Here is a 13,908-nt window from a genome sequence, read left to right on the forward strand (position 1 = left end):
GGAAAGTAGATACCTTCTTGCATCGATCTTAAAATTCAATCGAAGTTCCTCGTATATAAAAACAATTAACATTCGAACGATGAGGCCTATTGACAAAGAACTTAATCGGTACACTTAGGATCGTTTATAATATTATTAATGAATATTTAAAACGAAAACAGATTGTGAATCGCATCTTGCGAAGATACCCGAACGAATCTAGAGCGAATCGAAGTCACGCGCACTGTGCCAAATTTTGCCGCAGCAAAACACGAGGCTTCCCCTCGTCTCGTAATAAACGAAATCGCATAAATAACGATCATGCTAGTGTCACGGGTCGGTCTAACAAGCGTTCCGCCGTGCGAATGAAGCACACGCGCGTTGGCCGGAGTAAGTTATACACCGGCTAATGCCGGGTGCCGCAATCGCGGGCGTGATGCTCGTGACTTACGTGACTCGCGCTGTCGTTACAATTCATGCCTGTAAATGATGCCGGCTGCCTCATGTGGATGCGCACCGACACGAAGATCGCCGATCAAATCGGAATTGGCGGGTGCAGCGAGGGAGGACAACGGTTGCAGACGACGAATCTAGGAAATTGCAGGGTGAAAATTAAGCCCGGCGTAACTGTCCGGTGTCACGTGACGCCTAAGGTTGACCCCTCAACACCCGGCCGCTGCAAGTTGCAAGCTAGAAGCCCTGCGGTTAGGATGATCGGGGCGGAATTTTCGCTCGAACAAAGCAGCGCCGTCCCACTCGTTAGACCGGAACGAATGATTTCGATCGGCGTGTCACGCCGCGTGGTTCGCTGGCATTTTTAGTTTTCATTCGACACCCGGAAGCTTAAAAGCACTTCGCACCGGGCCGACAGGAAGAATGGTATTTGCGGACTGTAGTTGAAGCGTGCGCGCCAAAACATACGGATGGAACTCGAGACGATTTCATGACAAAGTGGAAATTACAGTCTTGCGCTACCGATTTTCGGACCTGCGAATTTTGAGCGTGCGCCGGGTGTCACGCAGAAACATTATGCGAATTCAAATTTCAGGTAATAATTCGGCTGTTCCTTTTGAAAGTGGCCTAAGTCCATTTGTCAATTATTTATTGTCTATCAATGGAGCATTTGAGACTACTTATATCCCGAGTAAATACGATAATTTTTGACACGTACGTTTTCAGGATTAGTTCAATAATTGAGCCATTTATTTTGTATAATAAGTGGCCTAAGTCTATTTATACTTAAATTGAGATATTTATTGTTGATAATGTCCGAAGGCAGAGATGAAGGTACTTTTAATTAATTAGTATTTAGTTATTTGTTAACCTCAGTTTTTGGACAATTGCTTTAGTTGAATAACCGGTACGTTTAATTAATGTAATTAAAGAAAATTACGCAATGTACGTACTTACAGTGAAATATAAAACATAAAATTTAATATTAAATTTTAGAAATTATTCCACCCATGGTGAAGAACAAAACGACAAGACCATTTAGTTCAGATAGTGGAGAAGAATTAATGATTTCACTAATGATTTCAAGGAAAATCGAAAAAGAAAGAGAATTATGGAACAATATTCGTCGTCAGGGGATGAAGATACAAATAACAATGGAGAAAAGATTGATGAAACATACATCCAAAAAGTGCGAAAGATTAAACAATATATTAAATAATAATAAGTAAATAATATTAATAAATATTAAAATATATGTAATTATAATTATTAAATACTATCAATTAAATAATTTGAAACATCTTAAATTACGTTGAATGGTCTTGGGCTCCTTCAAGTTTTATAACAAATCTGGTTGTTAATTTCGAAAGTGGCCTAACTGCATTCTTGGTGAGAAAACGCATATTATTCACTTAATAATATATTGTCATTATTTTAATAGCAACTATAAATTTAACTTCTTTAGATACACTTAAGCAGTTTGACTGATTAGTATCCTGTACGTATATTTTTAATATTTTTAATTGCATTGGAACACAGGCCCTTAAATATCTCAATTTAAGTATAAATGGACTTAGGCCACTTCCAAAATAAACGGCTGAATTGAATGTTCCACTTCTGGAACTCTGAGTAAATTATATTTTACTGTTAAAGATGATGTCTTACAAATGGCTTGCACCGAGTTCAACAAAATTTGGCAGGTTGATACATTCGCACCTGGAATAAGCACAGCCAAAATTTCAGTCGTATATGAGTAGTCAATTATGAGAAAATTGGGTGTAAAATTTGTAAAAATTCCTGCGAACTCAGGACGTCCAAAAACGTACTATTGGAATGTACGCGCTGACAGCAATTTTTACGAACTCCGCACCTAATTTTCTCATAACTGACTGCTCGTATACGGCTACAATTTTAACTACGCTTATTGTATCGATGCGTCGGCCTGCCAAATTTCGTTGAAATCAGTGCGAGTCGTGTCCGATGCTCCCCTCGTTAATTAATCCCTTGTAGTTCGACGAGCGTAATTAACAACGACAGAGATTTCGACTAATAATCTGTTAAGTACAAATGTCGTACCGTTCTTTAAATATCCGAGTACTGGGATATGAAATGTTGTATCGGGGTCATTTTCGGCCCACACCGATATTTCGCTAATCAGACGCATACGCAGTAACTCGAGGTTCACTCACGTGCGAGGATTCGAGCCGTTTTGAGACAGGTATAGAAACGCACACAATTGGTTTCCGCGCAGGTGCGGCGACGGTAGTGGTGGGCAGAGCCTGAAGCCAGCGCGGATGAAAAATGACGAAGGGTTGAAGTCGGAATAAAATTCTGTTCTCTTGTTATCAATATTTAACGCTAAACTTGCCATGGCGATCATTGTGACCGATTCCACATGTTTTGTTTCAAGGTTGTTGAAATTATTATATAAAGACCTTCTCGTAGAAAATGATCGAATAAATTTAATGATCCTAGGGTATATTATAATATTTCTAAAAATAATAATTATCTAACAATTATATTATTAATATAATATTATTGAATAATTTCTAATTTTCTTATTTAATAAAATTATTATTTAATAATATGCTAACAGTAGGCTCTTCAAGTAGCGTGTGTATTTAATTTTCACCAGTTCCTAAGAAAATTGTAGTTTTCTCAATCTTATTATGTTATTTTTAGAAATAATAATTATCTAACAATTATATTATTAATATAATATTATTTAATAATTTCTAATTTTCTTATTTAATAATATGCTGAAAGTAGGCTCTTCAAGTAGCGTGTGTTTTTAATTTTCACCAGTTCCTAAGAAAATTGTAGTTTTTTCAATTCTATTGTGTTAGGTGAGAAAGGTTTTCGCGAAAGACAAAAATGAGACAAAGTACATTTTCAGACGTGATCCTTCAAGATTGCTTTTCCAGTTATGAAAAATGTCCTTGAATCGAAAACATTTTCTATTAAACTCTCACAACCGGACCATCCAACGAACAAATGAGCAAAAAGTCATAATTAAGAAGCACAAGTGGAAGAAAAACAATGTTCGATAGATTATCGAAAGTTAAACTCAGCACCATTGTTTTCCTCCGAAAATTAGCGTTCGAGAAAGCAGCGTTACCTACAGAACGGCCTGATAATTCACTTTTGAAATCCGTTCCCCATAAACTGGATTAACCGTAATTGCATTGACATATGATTCTACGGATATGTCCCATTTAACTTGCCTTCTATACTAAATTTAAACGCTTCATTATACAACATCCGGTCATAAATTATATGCATTCGCTCCGTTTCATGTTGCAGCGTACGTCCATTATATTTCCCCGACTGGAATGCAGTCATCAGTGTACGCAAACGGCATACCAATCGTGCCGATACCGTGACATTATACGGAAAACGAGTCTACTCGCAATCGGACCGCCACTTCGTGCAGAAGCGTTTCAAGAATGCAATTAAATCCGCATCTTTATATTCGATACACTTGTGCTCCATTAGAATCGCGTTTAATGAAGCGATCGTTGTCGCAGAATCCATCATCCGGCGCGGATGTTCGCTGCATTCGCGTATTTTCTGCGCGTTAAAACGTGTGATTCGTACGTGTTCACTTTCTTGAAATACAAGCCAGTATTTCCGGAAAAGATACTCGTAAATAAAATTTTGTTAATTCTTTGAAAACTGTCTAATAATGCTATTAATGATATTACTATAAATAATAATAATAATAATAATATATAATAATATAATAATATAATATAATAATAATAATAATAATAATAGTAATAGTAATAGTAATAGTAATAGTAATAGTAATAGTAATAGTAATAGTAATAGTAATAGTAATAGTAATAGTAATAGTAATAGTAATAGTAATAGTAATAGTAATAGTAATAGTAATAGTAATAGTAATAGTAATAGTAATAGTAATAGTAATAGTAATAGTAATAGTAATAGTAATAGTAATAGTAATAATAATAGCAATAATAATAATAATAATAATAATATAATATTAATGATATACTATTGATATTACTTATATTAACTATTTATTGGATTGGCAACTAAGTTCCCGCCGTTTTATATCTATAATTAATCAATTTTCTTACTTCGATCATCGAAAATAATTCAACGTTCAGGATTCTTTTAATAACCTTTCCACTCGGATGTCACCGATACGGAGACACCTATTCATGTAAAAATGGCATTTCCGTTGAATTCTTTTTTCATACTGTAAGGTAATCATGTCAAATACGTAAATTAAACAACGAAATCTTTTGCTTTATTAACTGCTAGAAAATTTTTATTTCAATTCGACTATGAATATCATAATATTTTAATACCAGTCTTATTTCCAAGGACTTCATCAGCCACCGGTGAAACAAAAACATTTTGTAACGAAGCAACCTATCGTTTCGCTGTCGTTCGGGCAGTCACGCGTAAGATAAACGCGCGAAATCCATTGTCTTCCCATAATATGTATAACGCGAGAACAGAGAACACCGTTAACAGGCCGCTTGGCGCAGTTGTTCGGGAAACAAGGGAACAACGGAAAATTAAATTAGCCGGGTATGGAGCGGCCGAAATGAAACGCGCGAATTTAATTAGCATCGCGAAGGTCGCGTTTTACGGTCGTTCGCAAATCTACGAAAACGAAACGGAACGGAACGGGAGCCCGTTCCGTTCTACGCGCTGCATATATCCATATCTCTTTCTCCGACGTTTTTGCCCCCTACCCGCGGCCATGGAATCGAGTATACCTATAACCGTCCGCGAAACCGTGAGTTTGCATTGCAGATTGGAAACTACATTCCGATTTTTCGCGGACGATTTTTTTTCCATGGAGCATTCACTTCGACGCTCGGCTCTCTCTCGCGGCGGGTTCTCCCTATCTTGTGGCTTAAAACACCCTTCGGCACAGTCCTTTCACCTCGGATACTATGCCCGGAAAATGGTAAATGCCCGCTTACTTTTTTGCCCCGCGAATCCGAAAAACCGCAGGGACAAAGCAAGGAATTTGAAAACCCTAACGAAGCCCATGAAAATAAAAGCTGCTTCCCAGCGCGGAATGCGAGAAATGCCCGATTCTAGGCTGCTCCGTGACAGAGATGTATTAGGTCGAATCGAAAAGAGCTTCCGTTCCAGTCTGTCAATTTTATTTGCCAATGTAGCTATCGACAATGGTATCTTTATTATTTATGCAATTTATTGTGCATTCATTAATAATTACACTGCTTCAGGATGAATGCCTTGAAATAATTTGTTGACAGGGAAAGAAATTTATTTCACGCTCGATCTACCATCTATTGTTAATATGCATCGATAAATAATTCAAGAAAGTTTGAACGTTTTATAAGGACATAGTCTTCTACGTCATTTTAAGACAATGAATTATTAATACGTAATTAGGTGTTCCAACTAAATATCTTAATATGATATATGAATATATTAATATATTTATATAATATCTAAACATTATAATATTATTATCTGTTCTAACTAAATATCTATCAACGACGGTAGCAAGTTCTTATAGACAATTTAAGAAAAAAAACTTTTCATGTTTTTCATATGAAAAGCTGTTCACACGATAGTGCGATCATTTTTATGACGTTATCGCATCGTGTATTAAATAATATCGTGTACACATAACGATAGTCTCAAATCACACTCAACTGAGTTTTTTTACTGATAAGGACCAGAAGCTATATAAGCGCGGAATGATGAAATTACCAGAAGAAGATGGCAAAAGGTCATCGAATAGAATGGAAAATATTTGACTGATTAAAGTTCATTTCTCTCGTATAGAAAAAATTCATTACTACATTGAAACACCGAAATTACTTTCATGCCAACCCAGTACAAACCAATTAAGAATACTGTCTTCAATCATTTGAATACAGGGTGTCCCAGGTTTTAATGTTCAAACTTTGTCAGTATATTCTATGGCACAAAGTAAGAAAAAAATGTTATGTAAACATAGGTCATATATAGAGCTTTATTAAGAAGTTATAACAAAAATTCGTTCAATGAAATGAAAGAGAATAGAAACGAAATTCGCACGGTCATAAATTTGATCTTCGATCGATGTCAATCATGTATTTGTCAACAACGGTAGACATTTTGAAATGTATTAATAAACACAGCTTACATAAACACACGGCATGGGCTGATCTATTCAAGCCAATGCTCGCAGTAACAGCAAGTTGATTACTATTCCTATTCTGAATTTTTGTTATAACTTCTTAATAAAGCTCTGTATGACCTATGTTTACATAACATTTTGTTCTCACTTTGTGCCATAGGATACACTGACAAAGTTTGAACATTAAAATCTGGGACACCCTGTATATTAATCACGGCGAACCTGGGCCAATGTTTGGCCCTTAACGATCGGATATACGTACCCATTAATTCTACGATTACAAAGTCTAATCTATCTTAGGATCACCAAGAGTATTAATTATTTGGCTCGACTCGCAACAGACGCCACGTCAATTCCACAAGAACCATCGGTCGATGCTTTTGAAACTTTTGCTTACGCACTTTGTTCTTCTCACAGCAGGAACGAAAATCGTATAGTTCAGCTGTGTCGTTCACAATTTTTCACCGCTAAGATTGAGCACGTTGTAATACGAATGGTCGGGGAACCTGTCCAATTCGATGTAGTCCGTTTCGTCGAGTAAGAGGCCCTCTGTCAGTCCCACCAGTTCCCCAAAGGAGGGCCTGCAAGCTGGGTCCTTGTCCCAGCAATAATACATGATGTTGTACAGCTCTCTCTTACAGTGTTCTGGCCTGTCTAGCCTGTAGCCATCTTTGATCCTTCTCATCACCTGCAACACACGTTCGAAACGTCTACATTCCGAACAGTCTCTTCTCGAACGATCCATGTTTCTGGTTTTGTTCGAGCAACTGCAGTTTTCCCTCCATTTCACGAATCTCTCAAATTTGCAATTTACCAATCGCAGGGCACAAGAAAACATCCAGGTTGCACGAACAAGAGATTAAAGACGACAAACGAGAATCGGTATCCCCGATACCGAACATAATCTTTTCATCGCAGTGTGATACCCCACTCGCAATAAAAGATATTTAGATCAGCTCGTGCCGCCGGGATCAAAGGGTCCCTCCCAACGTTCCGTCGGCCAAACCTGCCTTGAGAATCTGGCGGATTCTAATCCTGCAAAATGAAGCGGAACGCGGGAAAGCTTTATCTGGGAGACTCGATAGCGTCGGCGAGGGAATCACGGCCACAGGGTGTTCGTGAAAATTAATTAAAACCTAAGAGAAGCAACGAAATTAAAATGTCAAACAGGAGGCGACAGGAACAATGAAAGGTTACCTGGAGCGTCGCGGCGAAGCTGGTGCGGCCAGCGAAAATGAAGGTAAGCCAAGACAGCCGGTAAGAGGAGTAGTCGGCGGTAGAGAAAACGCGGCGGGGATCGAGAAGAGCGCGATGAGAAAGGGCTGCACGCCGGAGGAGAATACGAAGACAGCAAAAAGAACAATGGGGAAAGTGAATGCGAACGCTGGAAATGGGAAGACAGAACGAAGAGCTGATGGAGCGGGTGAGAGGTGGGTGAGCTAGAAAGCGAAATGACCGTCAAGAACGGTCTGGGGAGTTCTGCGAGATGGACGGAGGGTAGCGAGCGGTAGCCAAGGTAGCAAAACAGAGGGGTGGAAAGGACGGTGGACGTATATAACCGTTAAAAATGCCACTGGCACGTTGGTGGTGTACACGTCATCCACTATTGACCGGCTGCGACAGGGGTCGGAGGGTGGGAATGGTAGCGTTGCCGCTGTTGGCGGAGGGTGGACACCGCGCTATTTTATCTGCCATTGAAACTGGAATGTGCTGGATGGGTGGCCGACGCGTTGGGAACGAGAGGAGAGGAGAGCCGTTCAGAGAGAGAGAGAGAGAGAGAGAGAGAGAGAGAGAGATCAGCCAGTTGACGGTGGTTTTTGGCTTCGACAGGAAACGCAAACGCTGAGGTAACGAAGCGCTCACGGTGATCGGACCATCGCGCATCTCCCGTTCACCAGCCGGCACCCTGAATCAACCTGTATCATCGGTCTATGCATCATTAAAACGCGTGTTGTTCCTGATAGACATCAATTGCGCCGTATTTGGAAGCCGACAATGCTTGAAATCATTTTTCGCGCTTTTGTTTCGAATCGACTGACTACGCGTTCGTTTTCCACCGATTCCTCCGCTCCCGCCACCCGCCCCCGCGGCGGGCACCGCACCGCTCGGTAAATTAATGCGAAATGAAACGATGCGCGAAGCATTTTACGGAGAATACGGCCCTAAAACGAGTAATTAGAAAAATATTAATGAGATCGACGCCCGCGTGCGTGCGCGGACAATTTGAAATTTACCAGGGAATTGAACCGGGGATTTTTGAGCGTCGATCTGGCGATGGTACCCAGGAATAATTACATGTTAATTGCTACTTTTAGTGTATTATTCTAATTAGCGAGTTTTTCTACTGTCTTCATGTGTAACTGAATTTAAGAATCTGAATTGTATAATATAGAAAAGATGCTTTTATTCACAGCCGTCACTGTGGAAGGTGTCTGATAAGTTTTGAATATTGTTTTACATAATAATAATATAATAATATAATAATATTATAATAATACTAATAATATAATAATAATACTATTTTACATAATCAGTTTCCTATATGAGTTTCCCATAATTTTCCTATATCATTTCCCTTAATCAGTTTCCTATTTTACATAATAATAATATAATAATATATAATAATATTATTATAATACTAATAATATAATAATAATACTATTTTACATAATCAGTTTCCTATATGAGTTTCCCATAATTTTCCTATATCATTTCCCTTAATCAGTTTCCTATTTTACATAATAATAATATAATAATATATAATAATATTATTATAATACTAATAATATAATAATAATACTATTTTACATAATCAGTTTCCTATCGAAAGAATACGTGACAAATATTGATTTTAGAGGTAGATATAAATAATAATACTTAACATACTTAACATACATAATTCAATTTAACAAATTCTTCAAATACGATTGTTACAAAATTATTATCTTAACACTTTAAGCGCGGCGTCAGTCAGCCAACGAACGCTCATTGGCTGTGCTGCGTCGTGTCAGCTGAACTCAGCCTGGCATTGGTCACTGTTTTTCGTTAATTACTCGTGAACGATGCCTCAGAGAAGATTATTGTGAAGGAAGAAGTTACTTCGAATGACTTCAAGAATCCCTCATTTCCCGGAAATACCATAATTTTGGAACACCTTGTATGAATTACTTGAATAATCGCTAATAATCGCTAATAATCAAAGTAGTTAATAGTTAATCAAGGAATAAGGAATAAGAAATGATCTCAGGGATTCATTTGACATTTTTGTCACCCTGTAGATTACCATCGATGATACAATGTAGGAAGAAAGTCGATATTCGTATAAAAGACGATCAAAGTGATGTTTTCGAATTGTTTCATTTTTTACTGAAATTCAAATGATCGTCTTTTCAGGATTCATTTTATCTCGCATTGAAAATGAAGTTTATATAATATCGATTTTATATTAGATTTCCTTTTCTTGTACTACTGTGATCAAAAAGTAAGGTGAATTTGTTTGTAAAATGTAAATTCTTTATTTATTCTTCCAAATCAATTTCATCCCCTTCAAAGTAATCCCCGTCCGATAAAACGCACTGTTTCCGACGCTTTTTCCAGTCCTCGAAACAGTCGGAATAGTCTTTTTCCGGTATAGCCTTCAAGACCTTCTTCGATTCGGTTTTTATCTCCTCAATCGTGTCAAAACGGCGTCCCCGCATTGGCTTTTTGAGTTTGCTGAATAACCAGAAGTCGCACGGAGCCAAATCAGGCGAATACGGTGGTTGCGGAACGATATGAGTCGAGTTTTTGGCAAAAAAGTCGCGAAGAACCAATGCAGTATGACATGGCACCAATCGAGACTTGACGCGTTTGAGACACAAAACATCCTTCAAAATGGTTTGGACTGAGCCAAATGATATTCCAACACTATCAGCGAGGTCTCTTATTGTCAATCGACGATTTTCAAGCACCAAATCTTCGATTTTTTGGACGTGGCCCTCGTCGGTAGACGTTGATGGTCGTCCAGAGCGCGGTTCGTCTTCAACGCGTTCTCGGCCCGCTTTGAACTCGTTGTACCACTTATAAACGTTTTTTTGTGCCATAGTTTGATCACCAAAGGCCTTCCGCAACATTTTCAACGTGTCCGCACAAGAATATTCGTTCCGCAAACAAAATTTGATGCAAGTTCTTTGCTCAACAAAATCACCCATTGTAAAAATCGAAAAATTCACTTTTGGTCGTTTACTAAAACACGTGTAACTCGGAGATAATTAAACCTTTTAACAAACAGACGCTTGGCAATTGTTATAGACAGTCCTACCAACCTAGGAAAAAAACAATTGCCTGCCTTCCTAATGTCCGGGAGTTTTAAATGACAATTTCACCTTACTTTTTGATCACAGTAGTATATCAAAAGACACGGCTACAAAATTTTTAAAAAAATTATCTCCTTAAAAGAAACACAGTAAAAAATTGCACGAAGTTCGTAACTAAAGAAAAAACCATTGAAATCGGCGGCAAATGAATTAGGCTAGGGATCGCGTATTTCGACTGTTTTTCCTGTAACGGAGTCGAAGTTTAAACGCCAGCGACAACAACGGGGAATAATAACACCGTTAGTTCGAACAGAGGATCTTGTAAATCAGCTAATTGGTGGTTCACGCTAGCCATTAGCAAGGACGTAGTGGCAATTCGACCGCGCGCAGAACTAAAGGAGAAGATGAAAAGAGACACGGAAGTCGGTAGGAAGCAGTGGTTCGAGCGAAACTCCTCGATAACAGAATTGCTGTGTTTTCAACGTGGAAAGTTTAAATTAACAACCAGCACCTCGCAGTGAGACCCACTGCGCCACGGTTCACCACAATCCCCACTCTACTTTCTGTTCGAACTCCAGAATATTGCGCGAATTGCACACGTAGAAACGATTTCGCTGGAAGGAGATCGTGTAACTGTTTCGACAGCCAGTTTCGGGAACGATTTACGCGAAAGTGCGCAGCTTTAAAGGTTTCGCGTGTTGCTGTTAGGTCCGCAGCCAAACGATGTGTTCGATGCGGTGTAACGAATCGCGGATACGTACGGAATTCATCACTCGTGATTACGATCGCGCGTTCACGTTTTAATGACGCGGCGGGCTATTCTTTTTTCGCGAATGACCGGCAGTCGTCCGATAAACTGGCCTGGACGAGCGAACCGTCAACAAAATATTTGTCTACCGGTTGGCAATGTCATTTTTATATTCAGTTTGTCGCCTGCACGGTTCCTTCGAAGTGCTCCCACGGATTTATGGTCAATGCTGTAGAACGATGTCTGCTACCGGAATTACAATTCTATTCAACTCTAGCAAACAAGTGTTTTTTTAACTGCTACGAATGTTTGTCTAGGTGTCCACAGCTTCTGCTTAATTTCGGACTTCATCAGTTGGATAGGATAATAAAGCTGGTTACCGTGAAATGGCAAACTGCTGTGCCTTTGCTTTGTTTTCGGGCGTAATTAACTTTATATTCATCGAATAAGACATATTAAATTTTTTTAATAAAAATGAACAAGATAAAAGAATAGAAAAAATATAGTGTTTCTTGTTCGATAAATAGAAATAGATGAAAGAAAATCGTGATGTAGTAATAAAACTTTAAAGTGCTTATGCTGTTTTAGTATTAAGCAAAATGAACATTTTCCACGTAATTTTTTAAATACGTACGTATATAATTCTCTAAAATCTCAATTTCTAGCTGTGCACACATTTTTATAATATATGATTATTATACATTCAGAGACTACGCATGATTTATTTTTGAAAGAATGCTGATCATGAATGACTCAGGGCATATTATTATAAGCTGCGCAAGGAATCGACTTTGATTCATGCACTTGTACCGTAGTTGGTTCGCTTCAGGATTTACCGTGCTTTTGTGCGAAATCTCCAAATGTAGGATCAAAGGGAAAGAGCCAACTCTCTGAATGAATATGGAGTGAATCGCAGCTTTCAAAAGCACCATAATAAATGACACCTTTCTGCGTGCGCTTCGTGCGCAAAGTGCAGACCTTTCGCGATTTACACAACGCGGTTCTTTCTTCATCCTTGATCTCGTCGCTTTCGCGCCAATTAAAATCTATGTATTTGAGCACAGTTATTGGAGCTCTATATGTATCGACATCATGTAAACAGTTGAATACATGTAGGGTAAGTCTGCGAGAGAGAATTTTATAGTATTATAGTATTTATAGTATTATATATATATATATAGAGAGAGAGAGAGAGAGAGATGTTAAATTACTCAGAGAGATTGTTATAATTTGGTTAATACTATAAAATTCTCTCTCTATATATATATAAAATTCTATCTATATATATATATATATATATATCAGTATTTTTTTAGGTGGATGAAAAAAATACTGTAAGCGGATGATCTCACCCGCACGAAAATTTTGGTTATGAGATATCATCTTTACTTTTCGTCGAAATAAATTTCCTTTGGTATCCCAATATTGTACATTGTACTCGATTGAAAGCCAGCTAACTATTCTTTGAAATGTTTCTTTGTTTCTGTGTGCCTAAATCGCGGAGAATAAATTTTAAAGCGCCACGTACGGTCGAATTTGTAATACGGCTGAAATGTTGAATATTCACTGAACTTTCGAACATTATTTTAATAAGTCGATGTGCCACGTTTTCCAGTATCCTTTGCAGCCAAGTAGACACATATTCAACCCCTTCGAGGCTCGGTCGCAGAGGTAGAAAAGCCCTTTGCCTTCGTCGACGAAATTGGAATTTGATCCGCGTCCACGATATCTAATAACTCTGGCGTCTTATTTATCGACCAACTGAAATTCCTGCAGCAATGGCTCGAGCTAACAAGAGAGTTCCTGTGGCATAACCTCTCCGGTTTCTTCACCCTTTGAAAGGGGTAGATTATTCGACCTTTGGGTCACCACGGATATGACAGCCCATTACGTAACGTGACAATGTCACAGTATTTTCACACATTGAACATAAAACCATTTCATTTTCATAAGTAATATATCGAACAGTATTTATTGTTAGTCCGAGAATTTTATGCATTTATAAGAAAAATGAGTAGGCGACGTATACGACGATAGAATGATTAATAGAATTGTATAACATCCACTTATTAAAATGATTAAACGAAAAAGCAAATATTTATTTGATTTCAGTATTTTGAAATCGATGTTGAATTATTTATTTTGCATCGAAATTTTTTATTACTAGATTAAAGTTAAATTTATTAATGTTATAATTTATATTAAGTTATTAATAACAGTTGAAATAATTATGCGTAATGCGAATGAAATGCGATCACTGCTTTAATTCAACTTAGTTTTATCTCAATTTTGTT

This window comes from Megalopta genalis, chromosome 2 (assembly GCF_051020955.1).
Source record: "Megalopta genalis isolate 19385.01 chromosome 2, iyMegGena1_principal, whole genome shotgun sequence".
Taxonomy (NCBI): domain Eukaryota; kingdom Metazoa; phylum Arthropoda; class Insecta; order Hymenoptera; family Halictidae; genus Megalopta; species Megalopta genalis.